Source organism: Mesoplodon bidens, assembly GCF_964165515.1.
Source record: "Mesoplodon bidens genome assembly, chromosome: 1".
Lineage (NCBI taxonomy): Eukaryota > Metazoa > Chordata > Mammalia > Artiodactyla > Ziphiidae > Mesoplodon > Mesoplodon bidens.
The window spans coordinates 1,169,878-1,182,731 of record NC_138176.1 but is presented as its reverse complement, the minus strand read 5'-3'; positions in this window follow the sequence as shown (position 1 = coordinate 1,182,731).

Sequence of the window (12,854 nt, the reverse complement as noted above, 5' to 3'; positions counted from 1 at the left end):
CTTAGTATTTACCCACAGGAGTTGAAAACTTATGTCCACACAGAAACCTGCACACAAATGTTTGTAGCAGCTTTATTCATAACTGCCAAAACCTGGAACAACCAAGATGTCCTTCCATAGGTGAACGGGTTAGTAAACTGTGGTCCATCCAGACACTGGAATATTATTCAGTGTACCAAATGAGCTAAGAGGCCATGAAAGACAGGGAAACACTTTAAATGCTTATTACAAAGTGAAAGAAGCATTGTATGAGGCTTCTGAAAAGGCTGCCTACTGTATGATTCCAACTCTATGACATTCTGGAAAAGGCAAAACTATGGAGACAGTAAAGAGACCAGTGGCTGCCAGGGGTTGGGGGGAGGAGGGATGAACAGGTGGAGCACAGAGGATGCTTAGGGCAGGGAAACTGCTCTGTATGACACTGTGAGGATGGATACGTGTCATTATACATTTGCACAAACCCACGGAATGTACAACACTAGGAGTGAACCCTAAGGCCAACTGTGGGCTTGGGTGGTGATGTGTCAGCCTGGGCTCATCAGTTGTAGCAAATGTCCCCTCTGGCGGGGGGTGAAAACTACAGAAATAAACTCCCGGGTGAAGTGTGGGTGCCTGAGAGCCACGCACACGGTTCACAAGACAGTCTTGACAGTGTGTGATGCAGCACCGGTGGGAGAAGGTGGGCCCCTCGGCCAGGAGCTCACATCAGGTTGGAAGGCCAGGATGTCTGCGTCTGGTGAGAGGACCAGCTGATGCCCGGCAGGCTCTCCCTCCAGGTGCGCGTGGCCCCTTTTCTTGTGGGTTAGTCTCCAGTCCGCCCTGCGGCCCCACCGGACAACAGGAGAGGAGCAAAGTGATGCAGCTCCTCAGCACAAAGGAAAGAGAGGAGAGGCCAGCTCCTGCCATAATCACGAACAGAGCACGGGCCGCCCGCTAGAGGCCACGTTTCCCAACACCCCTTGCAGCGTATGCAGGCCACCCGCTAGAGGCCACGTTTCCCAACACCCCTTGCAGCGTATGCGACGGCCTGTGACTACGATCTGGCCAGCAGGACAGGAATAGACGTAGACGTGTGTATGAACTTCCTGAGCTTGTCCTCCCCTCCCTCTGCTGGAATGCACAGGCGATGGTGGGAGCTGGGGCAGCCATCGCGGACCCTGAGGTTGAGAGTGTGGGGTGAGGGGCAGAGTAACGTCCCCGCGCTGACAGCGGCCCTCGGCTGAGCCGCCGCACCTGCTTCAGCCTCCCCATCTGGGCCTCTTCCAGCCGCTGAGCCTGTAACCTAACCATTCACAGGCCAGCTTGGTTCTGGAGGAAGAAAGCCACCTGCTGGTGTGACACGAGGGCCTCTGAGAGGGAGGCTGGCAGGAAGCGAGATGGCTGGTTCCACGGGGCCCACACACTCAGGACTGGAGAGGCTGAGGGTGGAAGGGCCGCAGCGCCCTCACCACCCTGCTCGGCTCCCCTGCCTACCCAGCAGGACGTGCGGGGGGTGGACTCTCAGAGGTTGAACAAGCAGGTCTGGGCCTGTGGGTCCTCCCGCGGAAGGAAGGTGCCACGCGATGCCTTCCTGAGCGCGAGAGCCGTGAGGATCAGGCCGGGTGCCTGCTCCCCCCGTCGAGAGCGGGAAGGGGCCTCTGAAGAAAACTGGCGGAGACAAATGCCCTCAGAGCCCTGGCTCGTGGGCCCCCCTGCCCCCGTCCTGACTAACCAGCAGGGCCGCGGCCCAGTGGGTACAGCATTTCAGTGCTTACTCCTTGAGCGGGTGGGAGCCGGGACGCTGGACGCTCCAGGGAGGGACCGGAACGGCCGACTGGGAACATGCAGCCGAACTGAAGTCCTCTGGGCAGTGATGGGAACAAGCTGTTACAAAAGTGGGCACTCAGGTAGCTGAGAACTCGGAGCTACGTGAAAAGTGCAGCCAAAACTCCTAAAAATTAAAAAGCCCAAATCAACAGATGAGGTCGAGCAAATGCCCCGAGAAGTAGAACAAAGACCAAAGGAGGGACGGAAAGCAGAGATGAGCCAGACCCTACGGTCCACCGGAGAGGCCTGACCTCCGAGGTGCTCTAGAAACTCACGGGAAAACCCAGGGAGGTTCAGGAAGCAGGCTGTTTCCAGGCTGCCAGGCGGCCACGGGCCCAGACCATCCAAACGGGCTCTGAGGTCCTGGAGCCCCCAGGGAGGGACAGGGCACGTGCAGAGGCTGGGCCAGGCGCCACGCAGGGACTCGGGGATGTCCCTTCCCTTCCCTCTGGAGCTGGAAGAGCGGGCGTGTCCTCCCAAGACGGGGAAGAGACCCCGGAGGAGGAGCCCGGCCCGAGGGTCTGCAGGGGAGCCAGGCGAGTCCAGGGCCTGATCCTCAGATCAGGGGAGGATATTGAGGACCTGTACTGCTTGGATGACCCCAGGACAGGACGGGCGTGGAGAACTGAGTGGATGTGTTTAAAGGAGCAGTACACACCTCTGCAGGAAGGAGACTGGAAGCAGTGGGTGCTTAGTGGACAAGCAGCAGAGGTCTCCCTGGGCCTCACGACACAAGCTCTGGATGTTAGTTTAACCCAAGATTGTGGTAGATCTATCTTAGGGGACGAGGCGGCGTAGGGGTCTCAGGGGTGCCTGGGCTGGAGGTGGGGGTCCAGGTTACACCCCCGGGAGAGAGCTGAGGGGGCAGCGAGGGGAGGGAGGGGAGTGCAGAGGACACGCCCCCCCGGGGGGGATGGGGAGGAAGGGAGGCCCCGCGCAGAGACACACCTGCCCTCAGACGGGCGGGAGGGCCACTCCTTTTGCTCTGGCCACCTGGTCCCCTTCGTTCTCCATCTCACCGTCTTCTGGCCCAGCTGATGGATCGGGGTGAGCAGCGGGGGTGAGGCGTGCTTGGGGGGGCTCCCCCTCGGGAGGGCTCCCCCTCGGGAGGGTGGCTCTGGGCCCAGGGGACAGGCACCACCCGTCACCCGGCGCCATCCCCAGCCCTGTGGCCAGGCTAACCTGACCCCTTCCTTTCTCCCCAAGGCCAGGAGGCTGCAGGATGAAGTCATGAAACTAAAACTGAGGTCGACCTTGAACAGAAACCGTCAACGTGCAGCTCTCCCTGGAAGCCTTGCGCTTGGCCCGACTTTGTTGCAGCCTCAGAATATATTTTTTAACACGAACTATTAAGAACCTGAAAACGTTTACAGATACTAATGACAGAGTATCACTGGTACAGACTGAGCATCTTCTCACCTGGAAAACAGGCCGGCAGCTCACTGCCTTCCCAGGGGTCGCCCCTGTGTGGGGCGTGAGGTTTACGGGTCCCCATCTGCGCTGCCTATTCTGAGGCTGCATTAAGAGGAGAACACGGTGACCGCCGCGTGGCGTCCGTTTGCAGCCCGTCGGCTGGCAGAACGTGGTGTGGGCACCGTGCCCCCCGACCCTGCTCACAGCGGGGATCAAGCTTTCATGACTGACTACAGTGGGGTTCCGAGGTCCCATGGGGCCGTCTTTGCTGGGGAGGCAGGAGTGCCCTCCTCCCGCCCGGTGGTGCTGCTCCCCCACCCTGGGCGCCACCCCTCCCCTGGCCCTGCAGCACCGCGGGGCCCCGTCCCAGGCCCCCGGGCTCTCACCCAGAGTCGGCCCAAACTTCTGATTAGATGTGAAATAAGGGCTTGATCTTGAAAAGACCTTTGATTCGATTTCTTTAACAGATGTAGGATAATTCAGATTTTCTATTTCTTTTTGTGTCAACTTCTTTGGTAGACATGTTTTTCAGTGAGTTTTTCCATTTCATCCAAGTTGTCAGGTTTATCGGCATAAACTTCTTCATAATATCCTCATATTTTCTGTCACTTAGGACCTGTAACAATGTCCCCTTTCTCATTACTGATGTTGCTCCGTTTTCCTTAACCTTGCTACGGATTCGTCACTTTGTTAATCTTTTCGAACAACCACGGTTGGCTTTGTCGAGTTTCTGCTGTGTTTTCTGTATCATTGATTCCTGTTCTTCCCCTTCTTTTCTGTTTTCTTTGGCTTTAATCAGTGCTTAGAGGGAACTTCACCACTTTCAAAGGCATATGCCACAAAGGAAGAACTATGTAAAATACATACCCTGGGCTCCCAACTCAAGAAGCTAGAAGGTGTGTTAGTTACCTGTTGCTGCATTAACAAGTTACTCCAGAACAAAGCAGCTGGAGAAGTAGATAAATAACAATAAAGAATTATATTATGTATTATCATATGTTACTATATTAACATTGTGTAATAATAATAAATATCTGTTGTCTCTCCCAGCTTCTGCGCGTCAGGATTGGCAGCGGCTCGGCTGGCATTTCTGGTTCAGTCGGGCCACGGGTACGGCCGTGCTGCCTGAAGCCTCACTGGGGTGCGGGGCTGCTTCCCTGTGAGTCCGGTCCTGGGAAATGTGTGAAGACCTGCTTCATGGCTGCCGTACGACTTCCTCTAGGAAATGCTCCGTGTGACTTGACAAGAATCTACTTGGATGTAGCGCTGTGTGTCCAGTCAGGCTGATGGACGGCGTTGCTCGGATCTCCTGAGCCTTCAGGTCGGTTCATCTTGTCCTGTCAGCTGGATACCATTTCCAGCCACGGCTGTGGCCTCACGTGTGTCTCCCTTTAGCTGTGCCAGCTGCTGCGGTATGTGGTTCCCAGCTATGTTATTAGATGCCTACACATTTCGGGTTGTTGTGTCTTCCTGTTGAATCCACCTTTCTATCAGTAGGAAATATTTCTCTTTATCTCTTGTTCCACACTTCTTGCCTTTAAGGTCTGTCTTGTCTGATGTTAATACAGGCGCACCGCCACTGTTCCGGTTAGCGTTTACCGATGCGTCTTCCATCCTTTTACTTCAATCTTTCTGTGTTTTTATGTGTAAAGTACGTCTTGGGTAAATATCATATACTTGGGTCTTCCTTCCTTTCTCTAGCCTGACAATCTTCGTCTTTTAATTAGTGTTTAGTCCCCTTACATTCATAGGGTTGATTTTAAGTCTCCCATCTTGCTATTTGTTTTATGAGTCTCATGTTTTTGTTCTTTTATTCTTCCTTTGCTGTTCTCTGATAAAGTAAGTAAATTTTAAAAAATTTTTTAATTATTTTTAAAATTTTACCCGGGGCAGCGGAGAGGGAAGGAAGGGAAACATGCAGGGTCAGGGGATGCAGGGAGGAAAATACATGTCTAATTTTCCAAAATTAACAGAGAAGGTAAAAGGATCATAACTCCTAACAGAATGCAGAGTACAGGGAAATTCAGGTGAACAGGGTGAAAAACGGAGTGAATAGCAAACCAGCAAAACAAACAAATATAAAGATGGAAGGAATAAAATCAAGCATCTCAGCCATCACGCTGAACTTGCTAATACTAAATTGTTCTATTGGCTTTTTAAAAAAATACACAATGCAACAATCTTTGACTTTTACCCATACACTGTTTCTAAGAATCATTCTTAGAGCAGAGTGATTTTTGTGTGTGTGTGTGTGGTACGCGGGCCTCTCACTGCTGTGGCCTCTCCCGGTGTGGAGCACAGGCTCCGGACGCGCAGGCTCAGCAGCCATGGCTCCCGGGCCTAGCTGCTCTGCGGCATGTGGGATCCTCCCGGACCGGGTCACGAACCCGTGTCCTCTGCATCGGCAGGCGGACTCTCAACCATTGCGCCACCAGGGAAGCCCCAGAGTGATGTTTTTAAAAGGTTGGAATGAGGGGAGTTTGACTTCCGGGTGGGACTAGGGGGTCTGCTCCTGCGGCAGCTGGGAGACCCCAAGGCAGAGATCACAGAGCCCGCCAGCAGCACGGGGCCGGCTCGTGGTCTGTTGAACAGCAAGTGTGTGTGCTTGCTCTTGGCTTGGGTTGCCGGGGCTCTGTGGGCTGGTTCACTCTCTGCTGTGGTCTGTGCCCTCCGCTGCCTGCGGTACCTCCGCGTGGCCTCTGTGGCAGGTGCCTCGCCCTCTCCCACAGCCGCCCGGGGCCCGGCAGGTGCAGAGCAGGGGTCCCCAGGCCTTGCCGAGGTTTGGGCTGTGAACCAGCGCAGCACGCTTCCTCCGTGTGCCCTGCGTGGACTCAATCACAGGGCCGCCCAAACTCACCGAGCAGCGGGCCGCACCCCCCGCCCCTCGGCTAAGCCGAGACCCCGTGCTCCCTTCTGCTCCTGTGGGTGTCCCCCCAGGCGGGGCCGGTGCGAGAGGGCCTCTGCGTGGCTTGTCAGTGCCGCGTCCCTAGCTGGGCTGACGTCCACGTGGCCGCCCAGATGTCCAGGTGGGCCCCGTGGCTCTGCGCCGCTCCTGCTGTGCCTCGAGGCCTCTGCTCGGGTCCCCGGTCGTCGGGTTCTCCCTGCCTCGCGCCTGCACTGCTCCTGTGGGGAAGGTGGTCGCGTCCCCTCCGAGCCCGTCCTCCGCCCTGGGTGGGCAGTGGCCGTGGGGGCCGCCTCCGGAGTGGACACCGGTGCGCCGAACGGACTTCCAGCCTCCACTCGCCAGAGGCAGAGCCCGTGTCCACGGGTCCCGCGTCTGTCCGTCTTCACGGGGGGCCCCATCACCAGCCCTGCCCGGAAGCCAGGGACCCCCGCCCGGCCAGGCGGGCGCCGGTCTCCCCAGATCAAGACCAGCGTTCGCTTCTCTTCCCGGCAGGCTTGCCCCCCTTCCCCTGTCCCCTTCTGTCTCTGGAGCCCTTACTGCTCATTGGTCAGCTCTCCTGACTCTGTCCCCAGCTGATATTTCCTTCTGTATGCTCGCTGCTTAGAGACGTTTCTTCCTGAAATATCTTCCACGTTTATTCTCTGCATCTCAGCGTGACTGTCCTCCCCATCAGCTCACTGACGGAAATTCCGCTGGGAGAGTGTTCACTTTTCAGCTCTGAAAGTCTGGTGGAGGGCACTGGGCTCGGGCCCCTCCTCCAGTGGTCTCGCTGGCACAGGCTCCCTGAGTCGGTCAGTCTCCTGGGATGCTGGCCCCCTGAGACGGGGTCAGGTCGGGGCCACACCTTTGGGGCCAGTGCTCTGGGTCCAGGCCCTCCTGCACCAGCGGCTGCCACCCCCGCCGCGCTTCCCGGCGCTTCCCGGCCTCAGGTGTGGGCTCCGGCAGCCTTCTCAGCTCCTCTGGGCCTCTTGGTTGGAGAGAGGCAGGGTTGGACCAGGCCCCCAGATCCCAGCCTGGTGTCCCCAACACCGATTTCTCACCCGGGGGGTCCTGGGGAACCCAAAGCCCGCTGTCCCTGGAGGTCAGCCCCCGTCTGAGGGTGGGAGCCCAGGGCGGAGGCCACCTCCCTCGGACCCCCTTCCCCTCCGCAAGCCGTTCATCTGTTTGTTTACTCACCGCTGCTCCCGCGAACAGGCTGCTGGGTGGCGTCCTCATTCTACACGACCCTATTCTGGCATGATCACTCACCCCACTTGTTCTGAGCTTGCTCGGGGGACCCACCTGGACCCCTGCTCGGAAGGCGCTCGGGCCGCTGGCGGGGGGTGGCCCTGCTCCCCCAGTGGGTTCAGAGTATGTAGGGTGGGGGCCTGCTCTGTCCTGGGTGGAATTGGGGTGTCCCGTTGGGGGACGGCCTCCGTCCCCGTCACAGGTCACCTGTCTCCACTCCGTGTCCCCTCTCCTGCTTTGTTCTCTCCTTCCTTAACCGCTGAGTCACCCCTGCCATGCCTGACTGCCCACATGGGTGCTCCTGGGGCCTCTCTCCTGCCAGACAGCCTTGGGCGGGGGGAGGGAGGAAGAGCCGCCCCCCCCCCGCCAGGTAAAGGCCGAAACCCTGGGTGGCAGGGCCTGCGCTGCGAGGGCGGGGGCTGGCCACAGGCGATAACGGTGGGCGCCCTGCCCAGGACCTGCTTCTGGGAGTCAGCAGCCCGGCGGCCTCATGCTGTGAGCCACGTTCGCCTGCAGGTGGCGCCTTGGCCAGGACGCAGCCTGGGCACACAGCCCCGCAGGGCCCAGCAGCCGACCTGCCTCCGGCCAGGGTGCGGCCACAGCCCCACAGGGCATCCTCCCACTCCCACCAGACCCCTGCGTCCCGACTGGTACCTGGTCCCTGAGCTTGGATTCCTGAGTCCTGGGCCCAAAACGAGTATCAGGACAGGAAGGTCTGGCCCATCAGTGGCTGCGGCCCCGTCCCTTCCCGCAAGCTGCCTGTGGACGGTCAAGACCACAGCTGCGCCATCCGATCCCCACGCACCAGCCACCAGCCAGCCCAGGGGAGTGACCCCTATGGCCTGTCCACATCTCAGAAGAATGTAGCACAGAGGTGTGGCTGGGACATGGGCCCTGGGCCCTGTGGGTGGAGGTCAAGTCCCAGGTGACCGCAGGTGATCCTGAGGTGGGGTGCGGACCCCACATGGACACACATCCTGGCCCGGGGATGCCTTGCCTGTTGGCGGGGGCGGGGGACCCTCTTGCTGGGCTGAAGGGGGGTAGCGGTGTGTCCTCCGGCACCGGCAGTGCGTCACCCCCCTGCCCCCTCGGTGTCTGTGCCATCCCCATGGGGCAGGGAGCCCAGTGCTCAGGAGGGAAGGAGCAGACCTCGCGGGGCTCAGGGCTGCGTGTTGCCACGTGTTTCCAGCCTGCATGTCCCAGTGCAGTGTTCTCTTCGGGCCAAGGACGGCTGATGGTGGGCTCCTGGCCGCCTGAGGCACGAGGAGAGCAGGGTTCAGAGGAGAAGCTCCCGCCCTAGCATACAACCATCAGCCTCCAGTTCTTCCCGGGGGTGGGGTGGGGGGTGGCAAGCAAGTAGGAAGCGACTCTGGGCCTTTCCAAACCCTGGGGTAAAGAGCTGCCCCACCCCCAGCCCTAAGCCCCCCAGCCCTGGGCTCCCTGTGCTCCCAGCCCTGGGCTGGGTTAGGGTCAGGGGGACCTGGGGCACTGAATCCTCCAGGCCTCAGCTGGCACTTGGGCAAGGACACAGGAGGGCACAGGTTACGGGGCAGGTGGAGTTATGGGAAAGCCCTCTAGGAGGCACCAGACCCCCTACCAGGGCCGTTCAGCATCTCCACTGGCCCAGGCTCAATACCAGTGGGGGGCAGATGCTGCACGGAAGATGGCCCAGCTACAGGGGAGAACTGTGCTGGTGGTGGTGGTGACAGTGGTGATGACGGTCATGGTGGTGATGATGGTGATGGTGGTGATGATGTTGGTGATGATTATGGTGGTGATGATGGTGGTGATGATAGTGATGATAGTGGCAATGGGGAGGAGGATGAGAGCAGCGAATTCTTACAGACTCGTTACCCAGTGCTTAGTGAAATCAACGCCCTCATCCGGACCCTACTCTCCTCCCTCCCAGCAACAGCCGGGCCCGAGATGCGCCATGAGATGCGCCATGAGGTGGCCTGGGCCGAGCACCAGGGCCCACCCCGGCTCTCACATCCTTGCGCTCTGGGCACTGGCTCTGGAGAGACCGTGGTTTCTGACCCATGGCTCTGGCCTGCGGTCCCCCTGTGACCAGGCACACTCGGTTCCATCTCAGAAGCACCTGGCTTTGGGAGAGCTGGCCTGAGCTGCAAGAGACCCCCCTGCCAGGCCGCCGAGGGGAGCTCCAGTAAAGGAAGTGGAGCAGGCCCGGGGAGGGGGTGGGGGGAGGACACCAGCCACCTGGCCTGGCAAGCCCAGAACAGGCTGGTGACGGTGACAGCGTTCCTTCCGGTCACAGGGAGGCCTCTGGGAGTCTCCCACCTCATGGGAGAGACAGAGGATGAGAAAGGCAAAATTACTCCCCACGGTGCCGGGCAGGGCTCACGGGCTCTCCCGTGGGTGAAGGCAGTAGGAGGGACGCTGAGCTGGGGTGTGGACGGGTCACCCTGAGAGACTGGGGGGCCGGCAGGGAGTCAGGGAGTGAGGGCCAGGCTGCCGCGGGGTGAATCCTGGGGCTCCTCCAAGAACAGCACAGGACCTCCGGGGGGCACGGAGCAGCCACCGCCCGGAGCACCTCTGCTGCCCTCCTGCCAGCTCGTGGCCACCGGACTCCAACCTAGTGAGGCGCTGGACGGCCTCCTGTCCCCCTGCATGCCCCCACCCTGCCCGTCTGGCCAGACTAGCCAGCCCCGGTCACTCTGCCAGCACCCCAGGCAGGCCAGGCCAAGGGCCGGGTACCGGGCAGGCCCCGCAGCGGCTGTGTGCCTGCAGCCAGGGAACGAAGGCTTTAGGGCCAAAGTCCGGAGACCTACGGAGAGGTTCCTGGCCCAGTTTTCCCTCAGTCGGGGGCAGCTCTCAGTGGGCAGCTGCCGGGGCCCTGCCTGTCTGGGGCTGTTCTCTCCAGGATCTGCCGGCCTCGCTGACCCGCCGGCACAGGGCTGGCCCCGGAGGGGGCCTGGAGGAGGGGAAACCAGCTCAGGAAGGAGGCGGCAGCATGTGGGGGTCAGGACCCAGGACCCCTGGGCTGATTAGGCCCCTCTGAAGGAATCTGCATTTTAGTCTGGGTGTCTGGAAGTTCCCCGGGCCTTCCAGAAATCAGAAAGGAGGTGGGGAAGCCCGCAGGGAGCAAGTGGGTGGGGCTGGGCTGGGAGTGGGCAGGTCTGCCCGGTGAGGTCCTGAACAGACACCCTTTGAGATGCAAATCAATCTCCGGTCAGCTGACTCTTCTTTCAGTACCCTCCCTCCTGGAGAAAGGGCTTTAAAAATGGCTTCCATGCTCACTTAAGAAGTACCAGGCACGGGGCAGGCTGGGGCCCAGGCTGAGAGAAAGCAGGGCGGGCCGCCCTTCTCCCTAGCGCTCTCCCCTCTCAGCTCGGTGCCGCCGCCCCCACCGTGGGAGCTGCAGGGTGGTCCTCGGGGCCCCAACCCCGCCCACAGCACACACCCACCGCTGCATCCCCGCCCCCGCAAGCCCAGCGTGTCCTCAGGTGTATCTGTCCGCCCACCGCAAACTGCTCCTGCTGATACCTGGGAGTTCCCCGGAAGCCCCCTTCCCCACCTCAACCCCGGCACCTCTCGGAGGGCCCCCTTCTGTGCACTCCCACACCCACCTCTCCAGCCCCGCCAACAAGCCGCCGGACTTGTGCTGCCCAAGCGGCCTCGTGGGGCCCCTTCTCCCTCTGGTGGATGCCTGCTGGCCCAAGCATCGCCGCCCCGGGCCCTCTTTCTGGACACCCCCGTCTGCACACAGTGCCCCGTGCACACACTGACACGGCCCACGCGTAGTGCGCCCACCAGCTCCGAGCTGACCCGAATCCCCGCTCCCCGGTGCTGTGTGTCCCCAGTGCCCAGGAAGGGCGACGCCCAGCAGGCACCTCCGGCACGCTGGCGCCTGTGCTGAGCGAGTGGGCAGCCTCTGGCCAGTCCCCTTCCCAGTGCCTGCAGGGGTCCCTGTTGCCTGGCCTTTCTGCTCCAAAGTCAGCCCCGCCCAGCACTGGAGAGTGGAGGCTGCAAAAGGCCTGGGGTGCAGACAGCAGTCAGGCCCCCTGGGGCCCGGCAGTCTGGCAGTCACAGGGACGGAGCGGCGGGGCTGACCCTGGAGAGGTGTCAGGTGCCCGAGGCCTCCTGGTGGGGTCCCTCTCTCCGCAGGGGAGGTCGGGTGTCTGCTGGAACCCAGGCCTTGCAGGGGACAGGCGCTCGCTCTGCTCTCAGGCCTCCCCGGGGGCTGCTTGGGGCCGGACTCTGGCTCATGGGGCCTTGATCCCCAGCCCCGTACAATGCTGGGCGGTGGAGCCCTGCGAGGTCTCCGCGGGCGCCTGGCTCCGCCTGGGCTCCTCTCAGCCGGCTGCCCGCGCCGCGCGGCCGCCGGAGGGCGAGGCCGAGCGGCGCCGCGGCGGCCCCACTGTCCGCAGCGGCGCCGGGGGTGGCGGCCCCGGCGCAGGTCCGAGCCGGGCGGGCCCTGGACGGCTCGGAGGGGCGGGGCCGGCCGGCGGCGGCGGACGGGTCGTCAGGACAACCGACCGCCTGCTGGTCTCCGGTGCCCAGCCGAGCGCAGCGAGCCCGGCTCAGGGGACCGGGCCGGGACGCGCTCGGGGCAAGGTCACTGCAACAGGCTGGGCCCTGGGGGCGGCCCGCGGGGTCCCGAGCCGCGTGCGGGACGCGCAAGTGCTCAGTAAAGTCGAGAGCTGGTACTGGGCTGAAGGCGCGTGGGAGCGGGGCCCGGGCGGGTGTCCGGCGTCCGCTTGTGCCCTCCACCTCCCACTCCCCCCATCAGCGGCCCGGCTGCGTGCGCCGGGGAGCCCCAGTCTCGCTCGGGGAAGGCAATCCTTTCCATTGTGAACTGGCCGCGTGGCGCCCTGGCCCCTCCGGCCGCACCAGGGGTCGCACGGAACCCAACGTTTCCCCTGCTCCCCGGGGTCACGCGACCTAGACTTGTGGACTGATCACCCTCCCTAACCCCGCTGCGGGTAGCCCGGAGCCGAGTGCGCGCCCTCTCGTCACCCAGCGAGGCGCCGAGCACACGGGGGGTCGTCAAGTGCCCCACGGGGGTCGTCAAGTGCCCCCCCCAGGCGGCGAGGTCGAGACTGGGCCGCTGCGGCGGGCCCGCCGGTGTCCCCTCGGCGCCCCGCGTCTCCGCGGCCCGGCCCCGCTGGGCTTCCTGCTCGCGCCGCCGGGACTTCCTCCCCGCAGTGCCCGGGTTGCCACCCGGGCGCCAGACCCGGAGGCGGGGAACCCGGGGACATGGGCAGGGAGCGGGGGGGCCGGGGCGAGGAGAGGGGAAGACACCCTGGAGCCGGTAGGGGCAGGCGCCCCGGGTGGACCCCCGGCTGGAGAGGAGGGGGTCCCTGGACCCGAGGCCGGGGCAGTTCTCCAGGCGCCGGCTCTCAGGTCCTCTCCGCGGGCGCTCGCGGCCAGCGTCGCCGGGGGTGGAGCGCGGCCCTGCCCCATCCTGCCCCATCCTGCCCGTTCGGTGGGGCTCCGCAGTGCGTCTCCACGCCGAGTGTGGAGGCCGCACGGCCCGGCGCGC